Source organism: Zea mays, chromosome 5 (genome assembly GCF_902167145.1).
Source record: "Zea mays cultivar B73 chromosome 5, Zm-B73-REFERENCE-NAM-5.0, whole genome shotgun sequence".
NCBI classification, from domain to species: Eukaryota; Viridiplantae; Streptophyta; class Magnoliopsida; order Poales; family Poaceae; genus Zea; species Zea mays.
In genome coordinates, this window is record NC_050100.1 from 24,345,792 (window position 1) to 24,357,659 (window position 11,868).

At 44.0% G+C, this 11,868-nt stretch overlaps 1 pseudogene; it reads left to right on the plus strand.

Annotated features, from left to right (window-relative positions):
* Nucleotides 1-1,363, plus strand: part of LOC103626118 (nifU-like protein 3, chloroplastic) — a 33,391-nt pseudogene extending 32,028 nt beyond the window's left edge.
* The last annotated feature ends 10,505 nt before the right edge of the window (nucleotides 1,364-11,868 follow it).

The window sequence follows — 11,868 nt, forward strand, 5'->3', positions numbered from 1 at the left end:
TCAACATCTGAAGGGGGATGATGAAGGTCCCAACTAGGACATTTGTTCTCCAGATCTTCTTCACACAGAATTGAAGTCTTCTCGAGACTCTTGCACACATCCTTCAAATGGCTAGTAAGCTTTCCAACCTTACCCCCTTCAACTTCTGGGATACTATAACACAACCTATTAATGGTATGTATCAGTGAAGATTGCATCCTCATCTCTTGAATGGCATATCGGAGTGAGTTCTTGATGCTAACGTGATACTTCAAATCAACATGTTCCTGTACAAATTAAACTAGTTATTGATCAAGTGGACGACTAAGTTACCATGCTTGTGAAGAACTAACCCTAATTTGAATGAACAACAGCCCTAAACCCTATTCCACATGCGGCAAAGGAAGAGATAAAGAAAATCAGTCACCAAGGATTCCACCATGGAGTTACCTTCAACAAAGCTTCGATACTTTACAGCTTCGATGGCTAGTTGAACCTTATCGGCGGCAATAGTCGCAGATTAAACTGTCGCACGTGCCTCCTTCTCAGCCACCAAAGCTGCACATCTAGCCTCCGCAGCTGCAACAGCCACAGCACGAGCAGCATCAACAGCGACGACCGGAGCAGTTCGATCCATGGGGTTTGAGTGAGGCGACTAGGGTGCAGTGGCTAGGGTTGCGCGTGGAAGGGAGCAAGAGGATAGAACGGCTGGGTAACAGATGTATGAGAGACGGCATGAGTATCACTGGAATAATCATCGACGTTACCTGGTAATGAAGTCGTCATGTCCATTTTAGAGTGTGGGCTTTCCCCTGGTTTTTCATATCGGCGAATCTCTCTCCTAGGTCTCCAATTCATCGAAGCCACACCCGTGGCCTTTCATAATGGCAAATTTCTCTGCTCTGTTGGGTGTTGCAAATGAATAGATGATCGTGATCAAACTGGCGTGATTGGTAGCTAGGCTCGAGGACGTCGGGCTCGCTGCAGCCTAGATGGACAGAGAACCTCCCTTCCCACGTCTCCACGCCTGCAGGCGTACAAACCATAAAAACATTTGGGTTGTATGCACCCGTACAGACCGACAAGTGCAGCCTACCAATCACCAGACATGCACAGTCAATGGCACACGCAGGGCCTGCACGTACTCAGTTGGACATCCAATCACGCGGACTGTAATTCTAATGACTGTTGGTTGATGCATGCAGGCGCTTGATGAGATCAGACTGTACCTCTCCGGTATTGGTGGTGGAAGCCTCGAGCTCCTACAGAATGATGGATATGTCACCAGTATCCAAATCAGAAACCTGCAAACGGTGTAATGACAGGACGCGTAGCTGTGACATAAAAAATGAGGGAGAAAATACCTTCCATCTTGGCTATTTAGCTCACATAATAGAAATGTGAGAGCTTACTTGTGCATCAATCATCGTCACGACAAAACTATGGCTTTCTGGTGTAAGCCTTGCTCTATCATATCCTTACAATACAATGAGTTACATAACTGATTAATACAATTGTCATGACAAAAAAAACACTTTTCGTTGGATCGAGCAAGGCTTACAACCCTTTCAAGTATATAAAATATACTAGTTATAGGTCCATGTGTTGCTACGGATTCAATATATCACATAGATAGATCTTGTTTAAATGATATAACCGTTGAAACTTGTCCAAACCTTGGAACAAACTATGTCAAAACAAACCATTTGACACCAGCTTTATGTTCTAGGTTGGCATCAAACGTTTGAGCGGTGTAGCAAGCAGGGGAAGTATCATAGTTCCTTGAGTTTCTTTTGGGCCATTCTCACGTAGAAGAGTTTGCAGGCTGAGCTTGCCTTGGGCCACGAGAACAGACAACATTGCACTGCAAAATGAAAGTCGGACCTGTAAAAACGCCTTGGAGATCAGAACATTGAACCAACAGCGAGCTGCCGCTCGAAGCGATATTGATGGTCAAATGGGTCGACATTAGTCGTAGCTGATCCGACATGACCCAAACACTCGATAATGCTAGCACGGACCCGTGAAAATCGCATTGGCTAATGAAGAGCTAGAAATGAATAACATGTGTGTATAACTGAAGTTTGCTTTTATCTCTAAACTGGGGATACTTCATAATGGTCCAGTCAAATACTCCCTCCATTCTAAAATAGTATTCATTTTAAATCTTGGTTTATGTCTACATTCAAATAGATAATAATAAATATAGACACAAATATAAAACACATACACCAAGTATTGTATGAATCTAATAATTACACATAAAGTAATGTATTAGCTTTTAAAATGTATTAGAAATGATGATACACATAAAGTAATCATGGGTAGAAGCTTAGAAAAAAGGACCTCCAGTAAAAATGCAACAGGAATTTTTATATAAAAATGAAAAGCTAATGCTAATCAATACAGCATCATTTTTATAATATTAAACATTTGAGTATCGTTGGTTGCCCCTGGCCTTCTTATACTAACAAACTTGACCACTTTGGTTAAAACCAGTGCAAAACATTTTATTGTGCCAGGTACCAGGTTAACATTTCAAAAATGACCAAATTTTGTCCAAAAGATAAAATTAATTTAAAATTCAGCTTTCAAATAGGTTCATAACCAAGAACCTAGACATGTAATAAGCTATTAATAAGTGAAACAAGATTCTAAACAAATTATAAGACCAAATAGCCAAACAGGTGGATTTTGCAATGCAATGGTAAAAGCTCTTCTTGATTTCTGATTTTTTAGTGAGGAGCTATTCATTATCCAACAACATTTGGCGAGGTTTACATGAGCACAACCATTATTTGGATAAAAAATATATATCTTCTGCCACCAATTCAGACAACGATGAAGTATTATATCTAATAACTGAAATGCAATTATTGTCTTGTCTCAGCAGGGAACATACCTCTCGTTCAGCTTGTCCCTTCTAATTTTCTCCTTGGATGCTTTTGTGCTCGGTTCTGCACCTTGGATTGCGATATTAAACATCCATGATTCTTCCACTAAGATCTACATAGTACATATAACAATAGTGGTCACTGGTCACAATGCAGTCCGAGGAATGCAATTGAATGGCGTCGAAAGGAATTTTGGAGATACAGTCGACGACAACACTCTACAAATGCTACCATAAGATGAATGAAATCAGGAAGGTACGAATTGTTAGCCAACGAGATCCCGAGAACAACAGCAGACTTGTACACTGTACTGGTAAAGAAGCTATCAGAAGTCCGGCGACACTACCACACAGGGGCCAGGTCACAGCCATTGGGGATGCTAGCAGGCCCACCAGTTCGACCGTGATGGCCACTATTATCTGACTAAAGAAACGACCCAGACAGAGAGTATCTCAAGCCACTTTATACCCCTCGTGAAGGTATTATAGGCTTATAGTTATGCCAACCTTCTCTTTAATAGCTGGTGATTGGGAAGGAGAAGAGCGGCTGGTGGCGCGGCTGGGAGTCCTGTCCCTACCCCTAGGTCCTAACTCCTAACCCCTATGGCTGATCTGTCAATTGAACCATCGACCACAACGAAGCCACACACGCGCCCGCGTTTCTCACATAGCTATGTCGGCCACAGCGAAGCCTTGTATAAAAAATGAAATAGCAACATGTGCAAGGGTAAGCCACAACGGGGAGTAACCGCGAGTATGGATGAGTTTCGAGGGAGCGTTGTCATTCCGAGAGGCATCTTCCTTCTTATACCCGAGCGTTGCAAGCGTGTCATGGTTGGAGAGTGGAGGATCTGGGCACGCCTGTCGCGGAGCATGGCAGTTGGTCGGGGCTGGCGCGGAGAATGGTTGGAACGAGAGGGAGGGTGGGTCGGTGCCTGCGGGATGCACGGGTCGGTGTCGGGGGCGGTGTCTAGGGGATGCGAGAGATGCGGATGGCATGAAGGCAGGGCGTCAGGGGCGGTGTCTGGTGGATGCGGATGGCATGAAGGCAGAGGGGAGAGGGCAAGGAAGGGGAAAGGGGTGTGGGCAGATGAAAGTTGACTAGAGGGGGGTGAATAGGCAAGTGGAAATATTTTTCAAAAAACTAGAAACAAACTGAATAAAAATGGTGTCAAAACCAGTTAAATCGGTTTGCACGTGCTCAACTAAAGATTGAGATATAAAACTGAGTTGATCTCGAAATTAACCTAGTTAACTTTGGAAATGAGATGTCCTAAATGATCCATAGGGGTCAAAGTGGTAAATCTGAGAAGGGCACTTCTCAAAATCCACACACCAAAAAGATATGAACAATTCTTCCACGGAATGGTGAGAGAACGAAGAACACGAACAAACATAATGAACAAAAGCACAAGAGACACAAGATTTATCTCGAGGTTCGGTCACACCACAAAAGGTGCCCTACTTCCTTGTTGAGGCACCCACAAATAGCCGGGTCTCTTTCAACCCTAATCCTCCCTTCGCCGACCACAAAGGTCAAGCCCACACACTAATCTTTGCTCAAACGAGCGGGTAATACAAACTTTCTTGCGGTCTTCCACAAGATTTGGAGACTCACAAGAGACACCTAGTCATCTAGAAGCTAGAATCTCCAAGAGTAATGAATCCACAAATAACTCGATGTAGTACCAAAGCTCGAATGAAGAAGAGCAAGATGGATTTAGAGATGAAGCACAAAAAATGTAGCTCTCAATCTCACTCAAAGATTTCTCTCCAAAGATTTGAAATGGGAGAAGCAAGAGGTGTGTGTGAGAGAGAGAGAGAGGTGTTTCTCAAGTTAGAAATGGAGTTCAAGTCGTGCTCTTAATGTGGGAGAGAGGTAGGAGTGATTATATATAGGTGGGGCTCCAAAACTAGCCGTTGGGCTGAATTTTCTGAGAAGGACCGGTTGAACCGCCCTGGTCTGACTGTCAGCCTGTTTGCTGCACAGTCTGGTCAAACTGACCAAGATCGGTTGAACCGCCCACCGCCCCTGGTCTGACTGTCAGCCTGACTGGCAAACCGTTACACTGTCTGGTCAGACTGACCAAGACCGGTTGAACCGCCCCTGGCAGACCTGTTAGCTTGTCTGCTAGTCTGACTGACAGACTGTTGGACGATTTGGCCAGAGGGGTCAGAGACTGGTTGAACCGCCCCTAGGGACCAGTTCAACTGGTCTTGACCAGAAAGTTTAGGAGAGAAAACCCTAGTTCAACTACCCCGAAGGCAGTTGGTGTATGGTCAAAGAGGTTCACAATTGAAGTTGAAGTTCAACTGTAGTTGAGAAAGCTCAACTGGAGCTGAAAAAGCTCAACTGCAGTTGAAGAAGTTCTACTCGGCTAAAGTTCAACTCAGCTGAAGAAGCTCAACTGCGGTTGAAGAAGCTCAACTGCTTTTCAACAGAAACACTCAGTTTCTCAATCCTAACAACAGTCAAACACAGAGTGTCCAAGTGATTTTGGTTTTTCGAAATAGTTTTTGAATATAGAGGCTTGATCTTTGGCAAACACCAACCTTCTTTTTGGATTCCCATTGATATTACGATGATTACTATACTCAAGTTAAATAAAATATAATTAAGTAAACTCCTTGAGTAATTGGTGTCTCATGTGTGATTTCTTCATGGCGTTGCTTCATGAGGATCACAAACATCTTTGTCTCACCTTTTGAAACAAACACAAATCAAACCTCGTGACTTATACCATATCACCATATATAAGTTCAAATCATTGCTTCAAGTCACCTTACTGATGCATCAACATATTATAACTCTTCATAGCTAATTAGTTCATCGACTCAGTGCAAGTACTCTCTTCTTCACCTTAGCCATGGTACCTCGGTACACAAGCCGTCGCTTGGCATTCACCTTCGCTTAGTTCCTCGAAGCCCGTTCCTTGCTATCTTCACCCTATCAAGCCATTCTTGAGTCACATCATATTGAGCATCCATTGAGATAATCATTTCTTCGATAGTGTGAACCTTGCTTGAATGTCATCTAAATATAAATGCTAAGATCAATCAAGCTCTAGTTTGATTCTCATAGAAGCATATATGGACTAATAGTAATATGGTCAAGTCAATTCACGATTCCTCGTATCTTATTCACTTTGGCTTGACCAATCCTCTTATTTAATCACTTCAATCTCTATTATGATCATATTTATGCATTGTGATTTCTCAGGTGTTGTCCATATATTCAAACCAATATATAGACCGTATTATATCCATTTGCATTGTCTCATTTGTTATTTAACCTTGTATTGAACCTTTGTTCACTGATCATTATACACTATTCAAGTATGTTCATCATGCTGAATTTCTTGTTCAACACTTAGCAAACTTGTTAGACCTTTAAATGTGTTGTTATCCAAATCACTAAAACCCACAAAAGGGATGAATGCACTTTCAATAGAACCACGGTGCATGGTCTACATTAGGATCTTATAGAGTAGTATAGATAGATATAGATTTTTGCCACAAACATTAAAATATTAGGGTAAAATTTAGGGATATGTTTTTTCTTCATGCACACGTGTCGCTCGTGTATTTTAGCTAGTTTCACATATGATACAATATTATATTGACTTACTTAAGACGCCTTCGAGGAAAGAAAAATATAAGTCCTTATTAGGGTGGATCCAATTCACTAGCACTACCTCACTATCAGTCGTTTTGTGGGCATGTTTGTGTTGGTGTTTTGAACTAGCACGGACGAGTAAATTTGTGTATGTTCATTCTGGATCCGGGTGGTGTACTCAGTGGGTGCAAGATTTATACTAGTTTGGGCTAAACATCCCTACTTCCAATCTTCGGTGGATCGAGCTACCAACACCCTATTGCTTAATGCTCATAATATTGTTACAAGCGTGCGAGAGAGGGAAGAGTTTCCAAGTATCTCTGTGTTGTTGGTTCTAAGGTACTACGCATCGGGTGTTCGCTACCTAGCTAAGTCGTCTGAGTGTTGCTGCTCCGTCGCGTGTGTTCTCGTCCATCTATCCTCGATTGATCCGACCCTCCCCTTTTATAGACTAAGGAGGGGGATGGTTACAAGTGGTTTCTCATGGAAGGAGTTATTGTGTTGTGGTAAAACGAAGGGTTCTATCCTTGGTAGAAACATGTCCCTCGGTATTTGCCCTTGTCTTTTGAGTGCTTTGTCGGGATCTTTAAGTCGGGCGTGATGATGCGCGTGGGCGGCAGGAGACCCAGGCGTCATCATTATGCCTCCTCTATTGCGCTAACACCATTCTTCTTAGCCTAAGCCTTGGTATCACTCGTCATGTTGCAGATTGTGTAGATCATCAGAGGACTCAACTCTAGGATCGATAGGCCATGAATGGACCATAGGTCTATGGCTTCTTAGACCATATGTGGGGCTCAGGTATGGGTTCGCAGGCTATGAGTGAAAGGAGGATCGACTCTCTATCGCGACTCGGCGCTAATGCGTATTTAATGCAGCCGATCATTTAAGATGGGGCAGTCCACGGGTTAGGCGTAGAATCCACTTGAGTGGGTTCCTCTTGGTTTGCCTGACCCCTTTCGACTCTACCTGGCCCGACCCTCAGGCTTAGTGCCTTGGGGTTAATCGGGGTGAACCCTTCCTCCATCCTCCCTCTAACTCGTGGCCCCCTAGGGCCTAGGGATCTGGTCCCCGACAGTAGCCTCGAGCTAGTGATAACACGTCATACCATTGCTGACGTGGGTCAACGGTACCTGGTCGGGGCCTCCGCCTCGCTGAGCTGCTCGGCAAGGATTTGTGTGGCACCTCCGCCACGAAGGGTTGCTCTACAAAGACTTGGTGGGTCGCTCTGCCTCACATGATTTCTTGGTAGAGACTTGGTCGGCCGCTTCGCCTTGCAGGGTTGCTCGACAGAGACTTGATCGGCTGCTCCGCCTCGCAAGGTTGATCTGTAGAGACTTGGTCGACCGCTCCGCCTCACAGGGTTGCTCGATAGCGACTTGGTCGACAAGTGGGTCGTCGATAGTCTTGGGCCTACTTTGGGCACCTAATTCCTAGGTACCCGACACTATGAAAAACTAATGTAAATTGTAAGCAATTGTGAGTTATATGTTGCGATTAAAATATATATTGTTTGGTTAAAATAAGCATAAAATTTACCTTGTCTCCTTATCTTTCTTGAAAAAACATACCTTGTCTCCTTATCTTCCTTAGTGTAGGATATGGATGTGAGGGTGATTTGATTGGGTGTGTTTTGCAGAGTTTAAACTGATGAATTATATATTGTTATAGTTAAACATTTGGTAGGCCTCGCTCTTGTTGCTTTTTGATTAAACATCTAAGCCCTGATGAGATGAATGAAATCTTGATAAGGTATGGATTACGTGTCACTTAGGGTATGTGCATAGTGTAGGGTGAAAACAGTTGTTAAGTGAAAGGGAAATAGGCTCAAACCTTTTCCTAAATGATTTTGGTGGTTGAATTGCCCAACACAAATAATTGGACTAACTAGTTTGCTCTAGATTATAAGTTCTACAGGTGCCAAATGTTCAACACAAATCAGTATAAAGTCCAAGAAAGGGTTCAAATAGAAAGGAGCAAAACCAACCGAAGGTTGCCCTGGTCTGGCACACCGGACTGTCCGCTGTGCCACCGGACAGCGTCCGGTGCACCAGGGAGATCAACTTCGAACTTGCCACCTTCGGGTTTCTGGGAATGTCTCTCCACTATAATTCACCGGACTGTCCGGTGTAGCACCAGATTGTCCGGTGTGCCATGCGGAGCAACGGCTAACAGCACCAACGGTCGTCTGCAAAAGTGAACAGTGCGCGGACAGCGCGCGCAGAAGTCAGAGCAGCGCTAGAAGGCGCATCGGACAGTGAACAGTGACTGCCCGGTGCACCACCGGACTGTCCGGTGGCCCCACATGTCAGAGCTTCAACGGTCGAACCCTAACGGTTGGGTGACGTGGCTGGCGCACCGGACTGTCCGGTGCGCCCTTCGACAGCAGCCTTTCCCAACGGCCACTTTGGTGGTTGAGGCTATAAATAACCCCCAACCACCACACTTCAAGGCATCCAAGTTTTTCAGCCAACTCATTCAATACAAGAGCTAGTGCATTCAATACAAGACACAAATAGAGTGAATCAAAATCTCTCCAAGTCCCAATTCCACTCAAAGCATTTAGTGACTAGAAGAGAGAGTTTTGCCGTGTTCTTTTGAGCTCTTGCGCTTGGATCACTTTTCTTCTTCCCTATTTCTTGTTTCCAAGATCTTTGTAATCAAAGCAAGAGACACCAATTGTGTGGTGGTCCTTGTGGGGACTAAGTGTCCCAATTGATTGAGAAGATAAGCTCACTTGGTCTAAGTGACCGTTTGAGAGGGAAAGGGTTGAAAGAGACTCGGTCTTTGTGACCACCTCAACAGGGAGTAGGTTTGCAAGAACCGAACCTCGGTAAAACAAATCACCGTGTCATTCGCCTTATTCGCTTGTGATTTGTTTTCGCCCTCTCTTTTGGACTCGATTATATTTCTAACGCTAACCCCAACTTGTAGTTGTGCTTAAAGTTTATAAATTTCAGATTTGCCTATTCACCCCCCCCCCTCTAGGCGACTTTCAATTGGTATCAGAACCCGGTACTTCATTAGAGCCTAACCGCTCGAAGTGATGTCGGGAGCTCATGGCAAGAAGGAGATGGTGACCGGCGAGAAGCCCGCCACAAGCCACGGGAAAGCTCCATCGGGGGAGTCCGGCAACAAGAAGAGGGAGGAATCACCTCCCCGCGTCAAGTCGCACCGGAGTAGCGACAAGAAGAAGAAAATGAAGAAAGTGGTCTACTACGAGACCGATTCTTCGTCGCCTTCCACCTCCGGCTCTGACACGCCGTCCGTTACTTCTAAGCGCCAAGAGCGCAAGAAGTTTAGTAAGATCCCCTTACGCTACCCTCGCAATTCCAAACGTACTCCATTACTTTCCGTCCCATTAGGCAAACCACCGGTTTTTTACGGTGAAGATTATTGTATGTGGAGTGATAAAATGAGGCATCACCTAACCTCACTCCACACTAGTATTTGGGATGTTGTTGAGTTTGGAGCACAGGTACCATCTGTAGGGGATGAAGGCTATGATTCGGACGAGGTTGCCCAAATCCAGCACTTCAACTCCCAAGCCACTACTATACTCCTCGTCTCTCTAAGTCGAGAGGAGTATAATAAGGTGCAAGGGTTGAAAAGTGCAAAGGAAATTTGGGACGTGCTCAAGACCGCGCACGAAGGAGATGAGGTGACCAAGATCACCAAGCAGGAAATGATCGAGGGGGAGCTCGGTCGATTTATGCTCGACCAAAGAGAGGAACCACAAGCCATGTACAACCGGCTCAAGACCTTGGTGAACCAAGTGCGCAACCTCGGGAGCACCAAATGGGATGACCATGAAATGGTCAAGGTTATTCTTAGATTACTCGTTTTTCTTAATCCTACTCAAGTTCAATTAATTCGTGGTGATCCGATATATAAGCTAATGTCTCTCGAGGAAGTCATAGGAAAGTTTGTGAGCTTTGAATTGATGATCAAAGGCTCCAAACAAATCATTGAGCGAGGTGCCACCTCCACATCCGAGGTGCAACCCGTTGCCTTCAAAGCAACGGAGGAGAAGAAAGAAGAGTCTACATCAAGTAAGCTCCCCATCGACGCCTCCAAGCTCGACAATGAGGAGATGGCGCTCATTATCAAGAGTTTTTGCCAAATCCTCAAGCAAAGGAGGGGGAAGGACTAAAGCCCCGCTCTAAGAAAGTTTGCTACAAGTGTGGTAAGCCCGGTCATTTCATTGCTAAATGTCCATTATCAAGTGATAGTGACAGGGGCGACGACAAGAAGGGAAGAAGGAAGGAGAAGAAGAAATATTACAAGAAGAAGGGCGGCGATACCCATGTTTGTCGGGAATGGGACTCCGACGAGAGCTCCACCGACTCCTCCTCCGATGAGGACGCCACAAACATCACTGTCAACAAAGGCCTTCTCTTCCCCAACATCAGCCACAAGTGCCTCATGGCAAAGGACGGCAAAAAGAAGGTAAAATCTAGAGCCTCCACTAAATATGCAACATCTAGTGATGAGGAAAACTCTAGTGATGATGAAGATAATTTGCTTGCGCTTTTTGCCAACCTAAACATGCAACAAAAAGAAAAATTAAATGAATTGATAGGTGCTATTCATGAGAAGGATGAACTCTTGGATAGCCAAGAGGACTTCCTTATTAAGGAAAATAAGAAGCATGTTAAGGTTAAAAATGCTTATGCTCAGGAAGTAAAAAATGTGAAAAATTAACTAGTGAGCTAAGCACTTGCCATGATATTATTTCCAACCTTAGAGATGAGAACGCTAAATTAATTGCTAAGGTTGAAAAGTTAGATGTTTGTGATGATTCAATTGTTAGTCTTAGAAATGATAATGCTAGTTTGATTACTAAGATTGACAAGTTGAATGTATCACTCTCTAGCCTTAAAATTGAGAATGAAAAATTAATTGCTAAGGCTAAAGATTTAAATGTTTGTAATATTTCTATTTCCAATCTTAGAGATGAGAATGCTATTTTACATGCTAAGATTGATGAATTAAATGCTTGCAAACCCTCTAAATCCACTGTTGCTCATGTTTCTATTTGTACTAGATGTAGAGATATTAATGTTGATGCTATTCATGATCACCTAGCTTTAATTAAACAACAAAATGATCACATAGCTCAACTTAGTGCTAAGATTGAAAGTCGCCTAGAGGGGGGTGAATAGGCAAATCTGAAATTTATAAAGTTTAAGCACAACTACAAGCCGGGGTTAGCGTTAGAAATATAATTGAGTCCGAAAGAGAGGGCGAAAACAAATCACAAGCAAATAAGAGCGGATGACACGGTGATTTGTTTTACCGAGGTTCGGTTCTTGCAAACCTACTACCCGTTGAGGTGGTCACAAAGACCAGGTCTCTTTCAACCCTTTCCCTCTCTCAA